Raw genomic sequence first — 9,512 nt, 5'->3', positions numbered from 1 at the left:
GTAAATGCTGTGCTGAAAAGGACTTCAGGGACCTAAATTCAAGAAGTAAACCATCTAAAATGTATTCAGACTAACGGGAGTATTAAAACCCTTTTGGTTCCATTATCTTTTGGATCCTGCTTCTAAGATAAATGCCAGATTCTTGAAGTCCCATGTGGTGCATTATGGCAGACCGCTGTCTGCCTCTGAAGTCGCCTCTTGCCATTCCTCCCTCCATCATCCTGAGGCGCACATAGTCTCACTTTCATAACTTTGTTCTCACTGTCTATTTGTTTAGAATGCTTTTTGCTCCATTATTTTCTGATAATGTTGACATATTTTGTAACGTTGAACTTGGCTATTGCTTCAGTCAGAATATATTAACTATGCAATAACAAGTAACTTTGGATCTAAGCAGCTTAGGATAACAAAAGTATTTCCATTCCGGGTCATGTTCAAGTTAACTGAGGATCCTGTTGAAGAGAAGAATGGTGCTTCAGCCAAATTAGGCTCATGAAGCCTTCTGGTACTTTCACATCACCTACTTGCATTTTATTGGCTAAAATTAGTCACAAAAGAAGGAGAACATACTTATCATGTGGTTGGAAGAAGTTCAACCAGAGTATCAGATGAACAGCATAGAGGACTGTCACAGAAAATCAACAATAGAAAAGGCTGGTGGTTTTAAAAGATGGTAACACCTAAAAATTGTTCTTTCTATATATAGTTATAGTTTAGTGTCTGGTTCTGATTTAGAAGCACAATACCAAATTAATTATAAAAGAATAATGTATTTTTGCATTAATTGTGAAATAAATTAAGTTACCCCTGTCTGTAGGTCATCTTTGCTGTTCCTCACACTCATGAAGTCTCCCTTTAATGCTATAATTGCAATGTTAATGAACAAGATTCTAGAACATTCTTCTAGCTGTATTACAGGGCTCTCATATGATAGGTCATTTCCCAGACCATAACAGTTAAATATTCTGAATATTATCCATTTTCCATTGTGACAGCCATTAATTATGATACTGTCTATATTTATTTTACTCACTAGATATTCAAACTTCTTGCAGGTTGAATTGTGTCTCTTAATTTTATGTATTTCATGTGAATTGCTCATTAAATGGTCACAAAATGGAATTAAGATGAATATTCAACAGATACATTTTTTATTATAGGACAAATATAATACTTTTAGTTAGAATATGAGAATCTACAGAAAAAAATTCATTTTCTATCCCTAAAGATTTCCATTTGGAATTAACCAGAGGAGATTATAGGATCTCCAATTTTTTAGGTCTTTATAAGAAGATGAAATAGTTATTTCTCTGGGATAGCTTTGTGGTTTCACTTTGTGGCTAGGAAATTGACTGTTATGGACCCTTGATATTTCTCACAGTCCTATAGAAAAGTATAGAACAATTTTGTGGCATTGAAATAATTTTGATTTCTCTTAAAAGCATATTTTGAGGAGCAATTGGAAACCCAGAAACAAAAATGGATTCATTATAATCCATTCTGAATTGCTGCTGAGGTGAAGAACAAAACCCAGAAAATAACATTAAATCATTTTGGGATTGCTTACCAGGACTGTAGAGCTCTAAAGCCCTTACGGGTTTATTGATGAAAGACCGTACAATTTCTCACACAAAAGAGAAAACTTTAGAGAAACCAGAGGATTTGAGGCGTTACCTGAAGTAGTCATGGAAATAAATGTCCTCTTTCTTTCAGTCCATTTGAACGGAGTGCTTGAAAAAAAAAGAAATTCATTTTAATGCTTTTCAAATCTCAGAGTTTTAGCTACCCTGACTTCTTCAGGAAGCCTCAGGAAATAAGGAAAGTCCCCCTTCCGTCACTGTTATGTTGGCATCTGTGGAGGGAGAACAATTTGTCTTGAGTGTGCTCTTGAGAGAAAAAAGCCTCCTCTTCACATGGGAATAGCAATTCTGTCAGAAATCAGGTGTCATTATTTGAGAAATACCATAAGGAAGGAAAACAATATGATAACAACACTTGGTATTCTGAATCTGAGGCTGGCCAGGTCTGTCCTGTGACATGCCTGAGCAGAGGCTATGCTGTGCGCCAAGGCACTCAGTGATGAATGGGCACCCAGAGGTTCCTGAAAGTCATTCCAAGATGATAGACAGGAAGTTCAAGGTCAAAGTTTGCTGGGGAAATTCTTACGGCAGATGTTGGGGGTAAAGGGTGAAAAGGGTCAGGAAAAAAGAGGTTTAGGCTGTAGGTCTTTCTGGTGAGTTGGACCTAAATGCTTTCACAGTTTTACTTTGATTTTCATCCTCTTTGTAATGCCCTTGCTTTGAGCTTTCAAACATACTGTATGTAGTGCCAGTTACAAGAATTCTGAAACTTGGTTTGCACTTGAAGCTTGCTGAGTGCATAATGTTATTTCCTGCTTTTCTGTACTGTTGGATGAAAAAATGTATGTGCAATTTCTGCCCTCTTCCACTCATGTATTTAAAAACAAAAACAAAGCACAAAATTGTCATTTACTGAACAACAAATACTGAAAACTATTTGTACTTTTCAATCTTGACCATTTCTGAACAGCATTTAGTCTTCACTCCCTTCTCACTCATACTCCCCACAGCCCTGCCTCATGTTAGGCTGGGCCTTCAGTATGATCTAAGTTAACAGGGTGGCTGTGTTGTGAGCACAGCAGTTGGTGATGGGTGGCCGCGGCACTCAAGGCTTGCCCACTGCAGACGAGATGAAAGGTCTGTACTGAGCACACCACGCCGTCAAAACTGGCTGAGAGCACAGTGTGAAGGTAGACGTTATTGATATTCCTGAAAGAAGACCAGTTTCTACACAGAGAGACTGCTTTCTGTTTTACCTGCTAGGCTTAGATTATGTGGCTCAAGCTGTTTTTAAAATAAACTAACTTGGTTTTCAAAAACCTCTGTTTGGTACATACAGTTTAGTTTTCTGATAGCACTACATGCAGGATCTCAGCAGGTGGCCCGGCAGGATGTATTCTGCTCATCCCAAGGGTCACCATTTGCAGCGGCTCCAGAGGGAATGATCCCCCTTGAGGCACCACACTTGAGCTTCCCAGGCTGTGACTCCCCTACAGGGTCCCTCGTCAGCCATGACTGTGGACTGAGTACAGCAGAGCTTTCTTCACAGCTTTCTTCACAATCTCTCTTTCCCTGTCAGGGATTGTCACTGGGCCTTGATAATCGATGGTTCTGAATATTTATTAAAATTTGATTCTTATTTACAGAACACCATCTTAAAATGTCTTCATTTAACTTCATTGACACCTCTGCCACTGGGAAGTGGGATAAGGTAGAATTAAGGACTACCCACAGTGTACTGTGGTCTGTCTTTTTCTTATCTTTTTCTGGTTCTTTCCCCAGGAGTAAGAAGAAAATCCTTCTTTAAATGTAATCTTTTTGAAAAGAGAAGCAGCTTGTCAGAAGTTGATATTAATCTTTTAGTAAGATTTAGGGAAAATATGTAGAACCCTGTCTAGATTGTAATTTAAAAGCATATTTGCTTTATTAAAGTATAAAAAAATTGATGTTATTGTTATGATAATGAACATTTACTAAGCTCTTAGAATTTGCTACTGAAACAAATAATTATGAGTAGTTACCCTCTTACTAGGATTATTGTATGAATAAGTTTCAAACTGATACAATACAATGGCTATATTCTCCAGTTTTTCCATTATGGACTATCTAAGCCTTTTTATATTAACAATTGCGATTATGACTAATCTGAATTCTGACATGGGTTAAACTCTTGCCTACAAAAGCAGAATGCTTTGACACCAACGGCTATTGTTATCCTGGTATTCTGATGCTTTTTGAATATTATTGCCTTGGCACTGAAGGGCCTTGTTCTCTGAGAGCTTTATTCAGAATTATTCACATTTCCACTGAAGTACTCCCTTAAGGTTATATAGACTGAAGAAGAAAGAAAAAAATTGTCTTTGGGGACCATGAGGAGTTATTGCTCTCATTTGTTCAGCCTCAAGGGCTCTCGTTTGGCTCCCAGTGAGCTATGCTGTTATGTCTGGACTGTATGACACACACAGAGAAAGGAGCAACCTGCACACACCACATATTCTTATTTTCTTGCTTTGCCTGGAGTGGTGAATCCCTAAACCTCAGAGGCTTCGATGGTCTGGGAACATTCTCCCTGACTGAGGTCACATTGATCATTTTAATCCAGTGGCTGGGCTAGGGAAAGAACAGGCATTAGTATTTGTCCTTAGTTCTGCATTTGTTTCCCTGTAGGTTTGGGTAATTGGATGGTCCCTTGCTTTATGGGGAAATGTAGCCTGTGATTTATTGAAATAACAACAAGGCTTTGTTCTTCCTGATTTGGGAACATGCACTTACTATGTATATACAAAAAGACAAAAAAAGACATTTTCACAAAGCAAACATGAAGTTTTCATGTTTTAGCTCCAAATTTCTATAACTTCTGTTATCTCCTGTCCCATTTATTGCTGTGTGAGCAGGTTGTTCTGGGAAAGAATGAAGGCCTTGGGGGTTTGAATTAGACACTGGCTTCTGCCACACCCCTCCACTTATGAAGTTCATGACCTTGAAAAATTCAATTAACTGAGAAAGTCTAAATATACTGTGTGCAATATAGTGCTCTTAATTAATATTTAATAGAGTAAAAGAGATATTAACCATGGCTATTTATGTAAGATTTTTAGCTGGTAGCAGCATTATATAGCAATTATCAAATGATCATCCTTGCTGTTGTCTTCCAGTTGAACACTGGAATGTGAGTCAGCACCTGCCTTTGAGATAAAAACCCCACATCTTGTGGATGAGTTCCCATTCTCTTCCCTGCTCAAGTGCTAAAGTCCATCTTGTTGGCTTTCTTCCATTTCCTATTCTGTTTTTCTTTATTTCAATAATCTCCTATTAGTGAAGTGAGGCAAGAAAGGTATCACCTTAGGCACAGTTTAAAAGCATCCCCAAAAGCTCAGCCATCAAGGAAACAATTTCATGCTATGTGTTAAAAATCCAAAATGATGTCATTAAGATATGTGTATTATATGATCAAAATGCTCAATAAAATGAATGCCCTGCTTTGCACTAGCATGAGACTCCATCATTCACTTCACGTCCTGGGAGAATGTTTTTACTTCATTTCCTAAACAGGTCAGTGTGTGAGCTTAAGCTTGCAGTCAAAATACAAACTATGAACACTGCCATTTGCTCATCTGCACTCTGACAGCTGGATCCAGGGCCATTCCCATTTTCTCTCATGGTGAGAAGGCTGATTGCTCCTGAGACTCATGGCTACCAGCCCTCCGGCCACTGCTGCTTAGTTGTCACCCCTCTGCAATTGCATCACTTTCAGCAGAGAAGTCACTGTCCCGTTGTCTCCAGAAAGCCACATTTTTCCAGGACTATACTTGTATTCTTTACCCTAGTTATTTATTAGAGAATTAACATTGGCTATTATCTTAAAGAGTAAGTAATAATACAATTCAGTAACTTTCAAAGGCAAAATCATTAACGTATTTGGTGATTTTAAATTTACATTTTTAGTATTAGTTTAAACATTTTCCTTTTGTTTCTTTACATTTCTTTCTTGGTGAATATTTTTTTTACCATATCATTTGCCTGCTTGTCTACTGAGTCTAAAGTTTTCCTTAACAATTTGCACTGGGAATTTTTATGCTAATGTTAACTCTTACAAATGTTATATACATTTGGCTTTTAATTGGGTGGCGATGAAGAGATATTCTTTTGTGAAAAGCTATGTTTTCAAACATTTCTCCAAACAACTTAACCATGCAGAACTTTGGTAACTAATTTTATTTTCTTTCAGGGTGAAGAAGAATCTTAACCAGTTTACTAATCACATCTTAATACCATTTCTTGAATAATCTTGGAATTCTCAAATAATTTCCTTATTTAAATTTTTAATTCAAAATAATTGTACACTTGCATGAATTTGCAGAATGCAATGCAGAGAGATATTATGTGCCTTTCATTCAGTTTCCCCCAATGGGATCCTCTTGCAGACCACAGTAGACTATACTGACCAAGATGCTGTCACTGATGAAGACAAGTGTGTCAGTCAACACACGCTAGTTATCTTTGTGGTATCACGAACCCCCCCCCCCTTCTTCACTCCTGGCCACTGCTACTTTTGTCTTTCTAATTCTGTCATGTTTGGAATGCTACATAGATGGAATCCTAAGTAATCCTTATGTAACTCTTTGAGACTGGTTTGTTTTTCACTCAGTAAAATCATCTTGAGATCCACCTAACTTGTGTTTACTAGTACTTGATGCCTTTTTATTGCTATTATTCCATATTATGGATACTCTATAATTTGCTTAACTGTTTATTGTAAGGGTACCTGGGTCATTTCTAGTTTCTAGATATTAAGAATAAAGCTCTAAACACCATGTACAGGTTTTGTGTGAAAGAACTTTTTATTGTGCTGGAATGCTCTGGAATGAGTACTCAGAAGTTTAATTACTTCTCTCTCTCTCTCTCTCTCTCTCTCTCTCTCTATATATATATATATATATATATATATATATATATATGAAATGCATAGCTATATTCCAAAGTGCCTGAGCTGTTTTACATTCTTACAAAAAATACATGAATGAGTTTCTCTTCAATATAGCCAGCAGTTGGTATTCTCACTACTTTTTTTTTTGTTGTATCTTATGTATAGTAATGCTGTCTTATTTTGATTAACATTGTATTTTGTTAACAGATAATAACAGTAGACACATTTTCATCTGTTTCTTTTCCCTTGCTTGTTTGGTAGAGTTGTGTGTGTGTGTGTGTGTGTGTGTGTGTGTGTGTGTGTGTAGTTCTGGTATTTTCTCAGAAGGGTTATTTTTTTACCTTTGGTATCAGGAGTTGAACTCAGGACCATATACTTGCCAGGCAGGTTATTGTGCCACTGGGCTATATCCCTGGTCTTTCTACTGGCGTTTTCATTATAGTTCCTTTAGGAATTTATTTCTGTTATTATTACTTTAGACTTTGTACATCAAAAAACAGACAATGTTGAAAATTTTGATACTATTTCTAAACATTAAATAAATATTAAAAATTTAGTACTTTAACATAAAGAAATAAATAAATAAAAAGTCTTCCCAAATAGCTCAGCAGATTAAAGTGCCTGCAAGCTGGTGCAAGGGCTGGGGGTTCGATCCCCGGGCCTGAAGTGCTGGCCTTGTCCCTGGGGCATGCTGAGTCAGAAATTGAGACTGGGCATGGTGGCATGCCCCTGTAATCCCAGCTCTTGGGAGGCTGTACACAGGCGGATCACTACAAATCTGATCTAGTAGTGAGACCCTGAACACCCTATAGACCCTTCTCTAAAATTGAAAATAAATAAATAAATACCCTCTGAATTAAACATCTGCTCATATGTTTTGTCCATTTCTAATAGAATTGTTGTTAATTTATTGCTGGATTTTGAATAGTTTATATGTTCTAGATGCTAGAGGCTTTATGTATTCTAGATGCTTTAAGAGATATATGAGAACAATTTCTACCAAGGAACAGATAAAAAGGATGTGCTCTTTTAATGTCACAGAGTACTACTTAGCCATAAAGAAGGATAGAATTGAGACTTTTATAGGTAAGTGAATGCAACTTCAGACCATAATCATAAGTGAAATAAATCAGACCCATGTGTGTAAGTGTCCTGTTGTCTCACTAGTGTGAGAGACAGAACAAGTAAATAAAATCCAAAAGGTACAACAGATATTATGAATTAAGAAGAAACCTTTCAAAAGAAAAGAGACTAATCTTGAAATTGAGTAGACTCACAAATATACCTAGGGATTCTCCATACCAACTGATATTTTGTAAAGGTACAAACTCAATTTGAAAGAGGAAATGCAGAGTTTTAAATAAATGAAATTGCAATCATTAGACATCCATGAGGTGAGAGTGAGGGGAAGACTGTTGGCCTAAGTGCCATACTTGATAGAAAACTATTAAGTCAAAACGGATATCAGACTCAAATGTAAACTGTAAAAATATAGCAATTTTAGCGGGAAAAACCCTCTGGATTTGAGAGGCAAATACTCTGTAGATGTCATTATCAAATTCTCAAGTTCAGAAAATTCTTTTTTATTACTACTTTTCTCAAAGATTTTATGATGAAAAATGTTTTAATTGTTAATTTTTAATTTTTTAGGGAGGGGTCTACAGGTTGTTCAGGATCTCACTACTAGAGTGGACTCATAGTGATCTGCCTGTTTATAGCCTCCCAAGAGCCGGGATTACAGGTGCACACTACCACGTCCAGTCTGAATTTTCCTCTCAGTGAGCCCCTAGGTGGGGCTGGCACGGCAGGCCTGAGGATCAAACCCCCAGGCCCCTGCACCTGCTTGCAGGCACTTTAATCCACTGAGCTATTTGGATGGCCAAAAATACTTCAATTTTTTAAGATGTATCTTCTGCAATAATTGATACAGTCATGTGAGTTTTCTTTAGTGTATTGATATGAACTATTGCTTTAATTAATTTTTAAATGTTGAAATCACCTTTCCATTCCTTGCAAAAACCTTCTTTGGCAGTAGAATATGGTGATTTTCACTTGTTATTGGGTTGGATTTTCTATTGTTTTCTCAAAGATTTTTATCTATACTAATGAAGACTATTACTCTGTATTAGTACTGTCTCTTTCTGGTTTTTAAATCAAGACAATGTTTATATCATGAAATGAATTTATAAATTCTTCCATTTTCTAGAAAAGATTATGTAGAATTAGCATCATTCTTTAAACGTTTATTTACATTTTCCACTGCAATCACCTAGGCAAGGAGATTTTTGGGAGATTAATAATGAATTTCAGTTTTGAATATTTATTGAGCTATACAAATTATATATTTCATATCATGTGAGTTGTGTTGGTTTGTATTCTTTTAGAAATTGACCAATTTCCTAGAAGCTACTCTATTGATATGTGCAGAGTTGTTCATAGAATTTTCTGTTTGTCTTTAAAAAATTTATAGATATGTGTATATGTTTATGCAGCACAGGACAATATTCAGATATATGTGTATGATATGAATGATTAAATCAGGATAATTAACATATCCATCACCTTGCCTTCTTTGATTTTGATATATGAAATACATATTACTAACTATATTCGATTTTCTGTGTGAGAAGTCAGTAAAAATGTATTCCTCCTGTGTAAATAAGACTTTTTATCTTTTGTCCAACAGCTCCTCTTTTTCCAGTCTTCATTCTCACCCCCAGCTTCTGAAAATAATCACCCATCAGGGATTTTTAGTCAGGCACAATGTGATAATTTTAATCTTATTTTTGTACAACTTTCACTAATCATTGTTATGTAGGAATGCTGTGGAGTGTTGACTTTCTCTTGCCATTTCATTTTTCTCTTCTATTACTTCTAACAGCTTTTGTGTTTCTAGGCCTCCTGACACATTATTCTCATAGGATTTTTTTCTTTATATTATTATTTTCTGCTTTGTTTCAGATTCCATTGTTTAGAATTTCTAGAGATATAAAAATGAAAGCATT

The sequence above is a fragment of the Octodon degus genome, unplaced genomic scaffold (genome assembly GCF_000260255.1).
Source record: "Octodon degus isolate 3935 unplaced genomic scaffold, OctDeg1.0 scaffold00150, whole genome shotgun sequence".
NCBI classification, from domain to species: Eukaryota; Metazoa; Chordata; class Mammalia; order Rodentia; family Octodontidae; genus Octodon; species Octodon degus.
This window is presented reverse-complemented; position numbering follows the sequence as displayed.